This window comes from Gossypium arboreum, chromosome 3 (assembly GCF_025698485.1).
Source record: "Gossypium arboreum isolate Shixiya-1 chromosome 3, ASM2569848v2, whole genome shotgun sequence".
In the NCBI taxonomy this organism is placed as follows: Eukaryota; Viridiplantae; Streptophyta; class Magnoliopsida; order Malvales; family Malvaceae; genus Gossypium; species Gossypium arboreum.
In genome coordinates, this window is record NC_069072.1 from 93449031 (window position 1) to 93463361 (window position 14331).

Here is a 14331-nt window from a genome sequence, read left to right on the forward strand (position 1 = left end):
GAGAGGATTTGGCGTTAACCCTCGTGTCCGACACCGGCGCCGGTCACGAGTTTGGGGTGTTACAATTAAATTGGTATCGAGCCATGGTTTAGTCGATTCTAGGACTACCATAGCGCGTGTGAGTCTAGCTATACATGCCAAATTGTTAGTGCTTAAAATGTGATGACTTGACGGTTGAAATTTTTGTTTTGATTAGTAAATGGAACCCGGTAGAGAGACCCTTGGCGGATGACGTTGAAAGTGTAGCGGCTGCTCCGCGCAAGGGACACCGCCTGTTGAGCCTCAGTCATCCGCGAATAATCAAAATGAAGGCGAAACAAGCCTTCTTCACCATGATGAATGAGTGGGTCGCGCAATATGCCCGAACCAACCCTACTGTCCAACCATTCCGAATTTAAATACTCCACCCCAAGAGCCCGCATAATGCCTCCGATTCATCGATCTGTGTGAATTTGAGTAAACCACCGTGGACTTGATTAGGAAGCGTGGGGCCGAGGAGTTCAAGGCCATAGTTCTTGATGATGCCGAAAAGGCCGAGTTTCGCTCGATAACACCATTAGAGTGTTAGATGAACTCATGCACACCCGATGAATGTCTTAAGTGTGCTATATCCTTGTTGCGAGACTCACTTACTATTGGTGGAGGACTTTAATTTCCATAGTCCCAAATGAACGAGTTACTTGGGATTTCTTTCAATCCAATTTCGAAAGAAATACATTAGTCAACAGTTCATCGATCGAAGCGTAAGGAATTTTGGAACCCAAGCAAGGCCGGATGATCAGATTCGAATACGAACATGAGTTCGTAAGACTTAGTCGGTATGCTCGGAGTGTGTGGCTAATGAGGTTGCGATGTGCAAAAGATTTGAAGAAGGATTGAATGAAGAGTTAAAGTTACTAGTGGGAATTTTGGAGATAAAGGAGTTCGTGACACTAGTCGAACGAGCACGCAAGGCGGAAGAACTTGGGAAGGAGAAGAAGAAGGCTGAATTTGAAGCAAGAGATTACCGTAAAAGATCGACGAGTAAAGCTCCGTTCTCGGCTATAAAGAGGTTCGGGGAGGACACCGAGAAGTCGAGGACGATCATGGAATTTCCATTAGAGCCAGACCATTGACGGACTCCGAGCTACTTGATAGCTAGTGTGGGCAATAATCGTCAAGAGAGACCCAATGCCCCCAATGTGGAAGACGACACCTAGGTGAATGTTGGGGTAAGTCATTAATAGGGCTGTTATGGATGCGGTTCAAGGACCACTTCATTAGAGATTGCGGAGCTAGATGAGAGGAATAAGACGCAAGGTGCAAGACCTAGTGGAACGACGGTGGAGGTAGGCCCCGAGAATCTCTGGAGGTAGGGGTGGTAATCGAGAGGAGCCTCTAATCTACCGTCCGATCCGAGACCCGTGCTCTGCTAGAGCATATGCCATCCGCACGAGAGGAGGCATCCTCCCCTGACGTTATCACTGGTACTTTTACTCTCTTTGATACTATTGTGATTGCATTGATTGACCCCGGCTCTACTCATTCATATGTATGTGAAACCTTAGCATCCAAAGAAGACTCTACTGCTGAGTCTATGAATTGTAATTCGAGTGTCAAACCCTTTGGGTCAATACGTACTAGTTAATAAAGTGTGCAAGAGATGCCCCCTAATAATTCGAGAATCCTGTTTTCCGGCCGATCTGATGCTTCTACCATTTGATGAATTCGATGTAATTCTTGGTATGGATTGGTGATCGTACATGATGCGATGGTGGACGCAAAGGAAAACCATTGATTTGAGGAGTGCAAATAACGAGGTAGTCCGAGTCGAGTCTACTGGTTTAAAAGGAGTACCAGCGATAATATCTTCTATGACTACTCGGAGATATGTGAAAAAGGGGTGTGAAACATACCTTGCGTATGTGTTTGGAAGTAAAGAGACGGAAAGGAAACTCGAATCGGTACCAGTGGTTTGTGAGTATTCAGATGTTTTTCCTGAGGAGTTACCGGGATTGCCACCGGTTCGAGAAGTGGAATTGACATCGAAGTTGTACCGTACTACACCGATTTCAATAGCCCGTATCGCATGGCATTAACGGAATTAAAGGAATTGAAGGTTCAATTGCAAGAATTGACGGATAGAGGTTTCGCTCGACCGAGTTTTTCTCCATGGGGCGCACCTGTATTGTTTGTGAAGAAGAAGGATGGAACCATGAGGTTGTGCATCGACTATCGTCAACTCAATAAAGTGACGATAAAGAATAAATATCCATTGTCACGAATTGACGATTTGTTTGATCAATTAAAGGGAGCCTCGGTGTTTTCAAAGATAGATTTGAGGTCGGGTACTATCGGTTGAGGGTCCGAGAATCGGACATACCAAAACCGCTTTTAGAACGAGGTACGGTCACTACTGAATTCTTGGTGATGCCATTTGGGCTCACTAATGCCCTTCGGTGTTTATGGATTTAATGAATAGAATTTTCAGCCATACTTGGATCGGTTCGTAGTTGTATTTATCGATGACATTTTGGTCTATTCGAGAGATGAAATGAACATCTTGAACACCGAGGCTAGTGTTGCAAATCTTACGAGATAAGCGATTATACGCAAAGTTCAAGAATGTGAATTTTGGTTGAAAGAGGTTAGCTTTTGGGGCACGTGGTGTCCGTGACGGTGTCGTGGTGGACCCGAACAAAATTCGCCATAGTCGATTGGAAACCACCAAGGAATGTTACCAAGTTAGGAGCTTTTGGGGCTTGCTTAGGTTATTACCGACGATTTGTAAAGGTTTCTCGAAGATAGCCACGCCAATGACGGTTACTCCAAAAGGATGTTAAGTTGAATGGACGGAGAAATGTCGAAAAATTTCGATCAACCGAAAGGTTATTTGGTGAAGCCCCAATTCTAGTGCAACCCGAATCGGGCAAAGAGTTTGTCATTTATAGTGACGCATCCCTACTTGGGTTGGGTTGCGTATTGATGCAAGAAAGGCGAGTTGTGGCCTATGCGCCGAGGCAATTAAAGCCACATGAGAAAAATTATCCGACCCACGATCTCGAATTGGTCGCCATCGTATTCGCCTTTAAAGATATGGCGACATTACTTATTTGGTGAGAAGTGCCATGTATTCGGATCACAAAAGTCTCAAATATTTGATGACCCAAAAGACTTAAATCTGCGACAAAGGCGATGGCTCGAGTTGTTAAAAGATTATGAGCTCGTCATTGATTATCACCCGGGAAGGGCTAATGTGGTTGCGGATGCCTTAAGCCGGAAATTACTATTTGCTTTGCGAGCGATGAATGTACACTTGTCTATCCTACCCGACAATTTGTTAGTAGTGAATTGAAAGCCAAACCATTATTGATACGTCAAATTCGTGAAGCTCAGAAAGTCGACGATGAGTTGGTTGCAAAACGGGATCGAGTCACAATGGACTTTGTATCCGGACTGCCATTGTCAGTGAGTAAGAAGGATGCGATTTGGGTCGTTGTCGATAGACTGACTAAGTCGGCTCACTTTATCCCGTCGACGTAAGGATTTTTCAATGGACAAACTAGCCGAATTGTACGTTTCTCAGATTGTGAGATTACACGGGGTGCCTATTTCCATCGTGTCAGATAGAGATCCGAGATTTACCTCGCGATTTTGGAAGAAATTGCAAGAGGCTTTGGGTACCAAACTGCATTTTAGCACTGCTTTTCACCCCCAAACCGATAGTCAATCCGAACGGATAATTCAAATACTCGAGGATATGTTGAGATGTTGCATCCTTGAGTTTAGTGGTGCATGGGAACGGTATTTACCTTTGGTTGAATTCGCTTACAACAATAGCTTTCAATCAAGTATCAAGATGGCGCCTTACGAGGCTTTTTACGGTCGTAAATGCCGTACCCCATTATTCTGGACTGAACTTAGTGAAGGAAAAATCTTCGGGGTTGATTTGGTTAAGGATGCCGAGCAAAAGTTCGAGTAATTCGTGAAAGTTTGAAAGTCGCCGGATCGCCAAAAGTCGTATGCAGACTTGAAAAGAAAAGATATTGAATATCAGGTTGGAGACAAGGTATTTCTCAAAGTCTCACCCTGGAAGAAAGTGCTTAGATTTGGCCGTAAGGGCAAATTGAGTCCGAGGTTCATCGGTTCGTATGAAGTATCTAAACGAGTTGGGCCAGTAGCGTACCGATTAATTTTACCCCCAGAGCTCGAAAAGATTCACAACGTTTTCCATGTTTCGATGCTTGACGATATAGGTCGATCCATCGACGTAATCGCCTGGCCCGAGATTGAGATTCAGCCTAATTTGAGCTATGAAGAGGAACCGGTTCGCATTATGATGCGTGAAGTAAAAGAGTTGCGTAATAAGAAAATCCCGTTAGTGAAGGTGTTGTGGCATAAACACGGAATTGAAGAAGCCACTTGGGAACTTGAGGACTCTATGAAAGAGCGATACCCGAGCCTATTTACGGTAAGATTTTCGGGACGAAAATTTCTTAAGTGGGGAGAGTTGTGACCCAAAATTGACCCTAGACGGGATGTGGTTTCGGGACCACAAAACCGAGGCATAAAAATAATTTAAAATTTATTGTGATGCCTATGATATGTGTTAAATTGTGTGTGACATTTTTGATGATTTGATTTAGTGTTATAAAGGTGAATTTCACTAGAAAGGATTTGTGTGAGAAAACTTAGAAATGAGATAGGCAAATGTTGAAGTGGCCTATTGATGCATACTAGGAAATGTTGTCCTTGCATGTCAAATTTCCCAAATTTGACTATAGTGGCCGGCCAAGGTGGGTGTTGATGGGCAAAGGAAACATGCTCCCAACATGTTTGGTTAGTGAGTGATGTATGAAACAATAAAATAATGTGCTAGCATTAAAGAAAATGTTGACAAAAAAAAAAGGTGTGTGGATGCCCCATTGCCGTGACTAACCAAAGAAAGAAAAAAAAAAGGGGAATTTGGTTATGCTTTGTTCTTCTTGCCGTGAACCAAAGGAAAGAAATGGGAGAGCTTTTCATTAAGCAAATTCGGCAACCCTTCTTCTAGTTGGAGGTAAGCTTTGAGATGTTGGCTTTAACTTCTTGAGTTTGTTGAGCTAATTGTCATAATGCATTTTGGTAATGTCATGAAAATCAAACTTTCATGGGGATTTGAACATCAAGCCGTGTATCAAGAGGTTAGGAGAAGGGATTGTTTCATGTTGTATTGAACAAGTCGAGGTCGATATGAGGTTAAAATTTGTGAAAGTTTAGTTAGGAAATGTTTGGTACATTCGCCATGAGGGTGAGGTTTTCGCTATGGTGATTAATAATGGTGATAGTTGTTGTTCATACTAAATCTAGATGAACAAGGGTAGTTGCTTACATCTTAATAATTATGAGGTTCTTTCTTGAATCTACCTTAAACCCATGAAGCATTCGGCCATGGTTGATAGTGAAGAGGTTGATATATTTTCTTTATGTTAAATGAATAAGTGTGGATGGGTGAAGCTTGAATTAGTTAAATGTTCATATAGGTTGTTTGGATGCTAATGCCGTATATGAGGATGTTGAACTTGATTAAACAATATTCGCTAGCATGATAGGTATGAAATATTAAGTAAATGAAAATGCTAAATTGTGCTTATATATGTATTCGCCAAGGAAGTGTGGTATGAAGCTTGGTAAGTTTGAGAGATGAATGACCAAATGAGCTATGGGTCATGTATGATTAAATTTTATGCATATGTGTGTGTGGCATTAGTAGCTAATAGCATTCGCATTGTTTAACTAAAATTTGAAATGAATGCTTAAAAGTTAAATGGGTCGCCAAGTGACCGAATGTGTTAAAAACAATATATGGTTGCCGTATGTGTGTGTTTGATTGGGAAGTAAATTTGTTTGATTTAGCTCAAGAGCTCAAAGGATCGAAGTTGGACAAGGAAAAGAAAAAGTAATTGAATAGCCGTTGAAGACGTGCGACAACGTCCGAGGTAAGTCATTAAGCACATATGTTTGATATTGCTTAAATGATTGTAAAATCTATGCAATTGTGTTTAATGGGATGCTATATATATATAAATGAAATTGTATGTGTATGGAGTGATGACAATTGTTGAATGTAAAAGAAATAGTGAAATGTGTAGAAAGTTTGCTTTCGGCACTAAGTGTCTTGGCAATACGTGTACGGTGACGAGATTGGCACTAAGTGTGCGTGCTGGAAAAATATGACACTAAGTGTGCATGCTGGAAATATATGGCACTAAGTGTGCGAGCTCGAAGGGCATGGCACTATGTGTGCGGGCTTAAATCGCATGGCACTAAGTGTGCGAAATCGAGTATTAAGCATCGTGTGTGCGTACTCTATATATATATATATAAATATCTCCGATCGAACAATTATATGGAGGGTGTGTCTCCATCGAGTTGAGTGTGGACAGCGGATCGGGTAAGTACCTTGAGCTCATGACGAATAGGTAATATGTTCATGCTCGGGGTTGAGCTTGGTAAGCTTTAAATCTATGTGATGATTGCAATTGTATGATTGTGGTGAAAATGAGTTGGTGTGTAAAAATGCCCCAAATATCTTATTGTATAGAATATGAAATGTGGATGTATGACTTGGTATGAGATTGAACCGAAAGGTCCAAGGAACTATGATATAGTTCGATATGGATGGAGTACTTAGCCTCGTTCATTATTTCATGTTGTAATAATTTTGTTAATGGATGGTTGTGGAATGCTTATGACTTACTGAGTTGTAAACTCACTCGGTGTTTTCTTGTCACCCATTTTAGGTCTCTTGGACTCGTATTGTTGCGTGCTCGGAACCGTCGTTGAAGTCATCACACCGGCTGAAACCTTGTGGTATTGTTTTGTTGTTGAAGAACATTTGGCATGTATAGGTTATTATATTTTGTCGAATTGTGGGTTGTAAACTTTAAGCCATGTGAAAATGGCCTATGTGGTCGTCGAGTGGGATGCTAGAACCTATAGCCACGAGTCTTAGAAACTCAAATTTTGATAAGGTGGCCATAATTTGTGTCATGTATGATGGATGATTAAGGCCAAGGAAAATTCATGAAATTGGCATAGTCTACTGCAGTAACTGTTGCGGACAGCAGCAGTGGGATGAGATTGAAAAATCACTAAAAATAGTATAAGTAGAATTAAATAGTCAGTAAATTATGGAACTGAACCTTGATGAATCTATTTTTATATGGATGAAACGGAACGACCATATGAGCTGTATACTGAGAAATATTAAAGTTCTCGTGAGACAGGGCCAGAACGGTTTCTGGGTCCCCTGTCGGGACTTTGAAAATTTACCATAAATTATACAGAAAGAATTAGGAGTCATGCCTTATATGTACAGATTCCATTTTGAGTCTAGTTTCATTAGAAACAAACGGTACCAGTATTAAAGCCCTGTACAGAGAGATATTCAAGTTGTAACGCGCGAAGGTCAGAGCAGTAGATCCCTGTAACATGGGTGACTTTAACTAATAAACTGTACCAATTGGCCCAACCAAAATTCTAAAAATAAATCCATGGATGGGTATATGAGTCTAAATTCAGGGAAAATTTACAAAACCAGTTTCCGAGTTTTGAAACTCGAGATATGATTTTTAAGGCGACGGTGACGCAGTTTTCCAGCCTGACTGGTAATGTCAAATTGGTTGGTATCTTGAGAGGATTTGGCCGTTAACCCCTCGTGTCCGACACCGGCGTCGGTCACGAGTTTGGGGTGTTACAGATAATACACTTTGAAAGCCAATAGATACTTTACTGAAACTTCATTAAAATCATAGTTTCATAAGCATATGTTTATATGCAAAAATTGTTCTTCAACTGAGGACATATTGGCATCAGTCCATGTCATGCATAATACAAAATACAATGAGTCTCATGATAATGGTTTTCATCTGACGTAGTCTTCTAAGATTCCTTTACTTCGTTAGCAGACCTAAGAAGGAAAGGTAACTAAGTTCAAATAACTTGACGAGTTCTAGAAGAAAACATTGCAATAGTTACATATAATTCAAATAAGCCTTTCCAACTTAGCACAGTTGCATAGTTCGCCAATTGGTGAATTCCAAATACAGATAGGCTATGTAACACCCCTTACACGTATCCGACGCCGGAACAGGGTTCGAAGCATTACCAGACTTAAACATAAACATTCATGTAAAACTGAGTCATAAAATTTCGTCCCAAATTTAAAACTTTTAAATCACATGCAAATTGTCCCTTATAAGGGTCTACAAGACCCGAAACATGCATCGAAAGCGGTTTGGGACTAAACCGAGAACTTTCAGAAGCTTTTAAACACTTAAATTTTTTTTCTTATTTTGGAGAGTCACACGCCCGTGTGGGTAGGCTGTGTGGTTACACACGCCCGTGTGGCTCGGGACACACCTGTGTCCTCAGCCCGTGTAACTCTCTAAATATGACATCATCAACAAAATAAGGTCACACGGCCAAGTCACAAGCCCATGTGCTTAGGCTGTGTGGCGAATTAAATTCCAAAATTAAGTGCAGACTTCCTACGGCGAGGGCACACGCCTATGGGACAGACCGTATGTCACACACGGCCTAGACACATGCCCGTGTGTCTAACCGTGTGGACAATTTCTAGGCTATTTTCCAAGCATTTTCCACCCTCAAACACTCACACATTTACACTCACTTCATAGCATGCAACATGGCACATTTGATTATTCAAACATTCACATTCATGATTAAACTATGACTTAGTAAAGTTAACATGTCACCCATTCAAATTATCATACTTTCATATGGCATTCCACACCAATTTCATGTTTATTTATCCTCTTTACCAATTAACTTTCAAGTTACACATTTTCACCACATTTATTGCATACTTATTAACCATATCACAATCACCAAACATACATGCCAACCATCACACTCGTCAACCACAAACAACCATAACCATATTAAAGCATCAACACATTTGCATGCATGCATTAATAAATAGGGCTACAACCCAGAATAATCAATATGAGCCACCTCTCATGGCCATATACAAAATAATCATGATACCATCATGAGCCAACACATTTGGCTAATCAATATGACACATAACAAAAAGGTCAAGTCCCTATACATGCCATACTCAAAATAATAAGGCTAGCTATACCCCAAATGTTCAATTGATAGTGTGATCGTGCCTCTGACATCTTCCGATCCCCGAGCTAACTTGGCAAAACTATAAGAGATAGAAAATAAAGGGGGTAAGCATAAAGCTTAGTAAGTTCACATACAAATAACATGCAACTTAAACAAACATAAATCATGCATATAAATAATGAACATAACCTTGCATTTTATCAAATCTCATGAACTTATTTCTCATATATATATATACATGCTCTTACCACAAGCTCATCATCATGTCATTCACATGAGTTCGATGTACATACGTGTGCCACTTACGCATAATAACTTACTTTCTTGTCCTAATGCAATCATTAAGATCGCTCATTGAGCTTTTCTTGAACTATTCATTGAACACTCGGAATACTATCGGATACATCAAAAACTTGCACCTAAGTGCCTCACATGTAGCCAATGCTACTCCATATCTCAGACCACATGTTGCTCACTTACGAGCTACTCACGAGACTACTCATACAGGCCGTCAGGTATCCGCAACTCATGCCGGACTACCTCGCCATTAATAGCATATACGAGACCAGTACCCAGACGCCAAAACATGTGTCATACATATCACAAACTCAGACCACAACTCAATGAGTTCAGATGTCACATATATCATGAACTCAGACACAACTCAATGAGTTCAGATTACATAATTCCTAGTGACATGTCACTTGTATCCTAAACCATTCCTAAGGTTCAAACGAGATTCTTCGATACCACATTTCGGTCTAACTTCCTCATAACTTCGATTTCAATGCTCATAGCACCAAATCACATATTCATGGAGAAATCAAAGCATAATTCATGATACAATTTAGGCAACATCACATTAAATATGTATATACTTACCATACATGCAATATTAAAACATTTAAAGCATGGTATATGTTGCATTATTTGCAAGTGAACTTACCTCGATACAAAAATGATAGAAACGAGCCTAATCCTCGTAAACCTTGTTCTTCCCTTGATCAAGACCTGAATCATGTTTTTCTTAATCTATAATTCCAAATTTAACTTTCTTAATACACACATTACTCGTATCGACTCATAACATATACTTTGGTAAAATTACCTTTTTACCCCTAACTTTTCACTTATTTACACTTTAGTCTCTAGGCTCATAAAATGAAATGCACGCAATTTCTTGGTTATCCAAGCCTAGCCGATCAATATTCTACCTCATATCATCCCATATTTTCCTTTATTTCACATTTCCACTACTCATTTTTACACCTTTTACAAACAAGTCATTTTTAGGTGTTTTCACTAAAAATCACTTAGCAAAAGATGTTTATCACACATCAAACATTCATATTCTTCCACTGAACATCAAAATGCAACCATGTTACACATGGTTCAAATTTCATGCATGAACCCTAGCTCAAAATAATGGTAGATATGGATAGATCACGCTTCAATGACTTCAAAAATGCAAAGAACATAAAAAAGAGGCTAGGGAGCACTTACAATGAAGCTTGAAAAGTTGAAAACCCTAGCTATAGAACCCTTGTAAAATTCGACTATGGCTTGAAGAAGATGGACAAGATTTTCACTTCATTTTCCCTTTTTATTCTTTTATTTACCAAATGACAAAAATGCCCTTAAGGCCTTTCTTTCAAAATTTTCCTATTCATGCCCCTTTTTGTCCAAATTTTTAGAACTTGGTATAATTTCTATTTAAGGACTCTAATTAATAATCCAATGCAATTTCATGCTTAAAGCTTCTAGAACACAAGTTTTGTAACTTATTCAATTTAGTCTCTAAAGTCAAATTGGACATCTTAGGCATAGAATTTATTCATGAAAATTTTACACAAGCATACAATCATATCATGGACCATCAAATAATCATAAAATAATCTATTCCAAAATTTATGGTCTCAAAACCACTGTTCCGATTAGACCCTAATGCAGAATGTTACAGGCTATATGATACGAACCGTCTCGGGAAGAGTCGAGTCGTATGTGATTGCCCGATCGTCTACGAGAAGTTACTTAGGTTTAGTTTGAGTTGAAGGTATGGTCAAAGTAGAAAGAGGGGTACGAATGGAATGGTAGGAACGAAAGGGTAGAAACAAAAGGATATGAACAAATTGGTCGGTTTAGGTTCGATTAGGTAAAGAAGAGAACGGGTTTGAACTACTAAAGGTACTTTCAAGAACCAATACCGAAATGGTATCGACCCGTTGATTAAGCCTTTTGAGTTCGGTTATAGGTTTGGTAAGGGAAACCTCGACCCACTATCTAACAAGATAGGAACCTCAGTATGTTGAACGCCACACTACGATTAGTGATAAGTTCGGGTACGACAAAGAACACGGTTGACACAACTAGAACGCTAGGAACGCCAAACGAATCTTTGAACGAAATATAAGAAAAGTATGCCTCACAATTTCGGCAGCATAACATTAACAAAAGTTTCAAAAGTCCCTTTACATGGAAATTGAACAAGTATTTATAGGCCTAAGTCTAGGTAGCCGATTGGCCTTTCAAGCTTTCACATTAATTAAAGAAAATTCTAAAAAAATGACCCTTAATGTGCATGTCTAGATTCGGCTATGGTAATAGGAAATGAATGAATCTTCATGCTTAAGAAAACACTAAGTGAATGCATGATGTCCAATGGTCACTTGTGAGGTTCGGCCAACCTTGTTAAATGAAGCAATGTTTGGCCAAAAAGTATGAATTAATTGTGGACACTCCAAGGGCCATCATGTGTGTGAAAATCGAATTTTGAAGAGTCTTCTAGTGTGAACAAGGTGAACCAAATAGTCTTTCCATGTGAACATAGGTGTGAACGAATTAAGGAGAGTCATGGGGAAGCTAATTGGCCAAGCTATCTTCATGCATGTGTAAGTGTCCTTTGGCTGAATGGTCACCTTGGAGAATGAAGAGATAGCACACCATACATGAATGGAAACATTCATGAACCTTAAAGACATTGAATATGGTCATACATGTACTTGGCCGAACATGCACCTAAGAGATTCAAGTCCCCCAACCGTCCATGCACCTTCGAAATTCATGCTTGCTTTTAATCTCCATATGTCCATTTCGTTTCTACAAGAAATGTGAACAAAATTAATTCAAACTAATGTGAACACAAATATCAACATTAAATTCGGTTATGACAAATTTAATTATCATCAATAAACACTTTTAAGACATACTTAATATAACTAATGTGAACTAAATTTAATATGTAGGATATTAATTAACTAATTATTGAACTTATTAATTAAAAAGTCAATAGTAGTCAAATAAATTCAAAGTGAACTCCACGAGCTAATGGTTAATTCATGAGCTAAACCTGAGCTAGGCTTAAACTCGTGAGCTGATAATGAGCTGGTCCCGAGCTAATGAGCTGGTGTGGAGCTACATGGGAGCTAACTTGAACTGAAGGTGAGCTCGGTGAGCCGAACTGAACTTGTAGAAAAGTTCGGCATGGACTTCCAAAATGGCCACTAACTAGTTCGATAGGTCTAGCATTGACATCATCCCACACATGCTGAACTAAAGCTATAACAACTTCTTTAAATTGTTTTGCACGAGCCCTTGTGATCGGGCCTTGAGGTAGCACCATCGGATCTCGGCTTGGACTTGACTTATGGGAAGCCGTGATCGTATCACTATACGCCAGACACTATTCCTTTGGCATGTACTCTATGCCCATGCAACCATACAGAATACCTTCTTCATGTTAGCCACAAACCCTAGTCTATATACAGAGCCATTTCAATTTTTTGTTCATTTTCCTTTATCAAGATTTGTCAATCTGGTTTGTAATAACATTTGCCCTACCAAAGGCTACACGACCATTTTCATGAATTATGATATGCTAGTTTAACTCTCATTTCATTGAAGGCAACGTCGTGAATTCTTTTTCATGTATCAAATCATATTATTCATTTCAGAAGCAAATGGTTGTGGCTTAAACATAAAAGAAGGTTCTTACATCTTAACACGGACAGAGTAAACCAGATTGATAACAACAAGCATTCATCACTCTTGTTCAAATATTTCATCTCCACAGAATATGTATACTTACCTTAACCAAACATAAACAAAGACATTACACACACATAGAGTAAGAAGGAACTCACTAGAAAATGCAATAAGTTCAAACAACAGGACTCTCGCCTTTATTAGGAAAACCTTCAAGAGTGCCTTGAGCTTTAATATAAATAGTTAAACTTATCAAATAGTATAGCAAAAAAATAAACAAACTTCCAAGTAACATCATTACATAACCCAAATTCAGGAAGTTTCCTTCCTTACACTCAAAACTGACACTTAAGCGTGCAGCCCTAAAGTCACGTAAATAACCATGAAAATAACCTAAGGTTCATTAATATTTACCAGGTGCTAAAACAATGAAAGAGTTGGTTAAGTACAATGAACCCAAATCTTCAAACAGGTCTTTGGTCTTAGGCTTTTCGAGAGAAAAGTGCAGAGAAAGTTTGAGAAGAAAATGTGAATATAAGAGAAGATGTAAAAGCTTGCTCAAGAAGCTAATACCAACTTTATACAAATACAGAAGCTAAGTTTAGTCGTTAAATCTGATTATCCTATTAACCTCCTCGATTCTTATAACTAAGAACTTTCTCTCTCATCATAAATACGAGTCTTATTGACTACGGTAACTTAGTTCTATTCTAACCAATTATTATTTTTCTATCTAAATTGTTCAACCAAAAAAAAATAATAAATGGTTCTATCAAACTGAGGACTTAACATTTTTTTCTAATAGCTAGGGTGGAGTATACTCTTTAAAAGATCCCATCAAACCATCAAGCTCGCCCATCATAGGATTCACCCAAAGGCGTACTCACAGACTTACATACTAAGTCACAATTAATCCCTTACCCACTCAGAACTTGCTCTAAACACCATACTTCAACAAATAGTAATTGAATCACTAGGGCTATGCCGGGCGGGATGTTACATGTTGCGACATCCAACTTCGAAGCCAAGGGAATCTAGTTCGATGTTTAGTGTCGTGACACCAATTCGTTGAGGCCCAATTTACAACTAAGGGTGTTTTTTCCCGCATAATCTAAATTAACATGTTTAGCCATCTTTACTTGACCTAATTAGGTCATAATACATGTAAACTATAAATAATAGCTCAAAACAACAGAATGGGGGCTTTAGATCAAATTTCATACTTTTGATTTA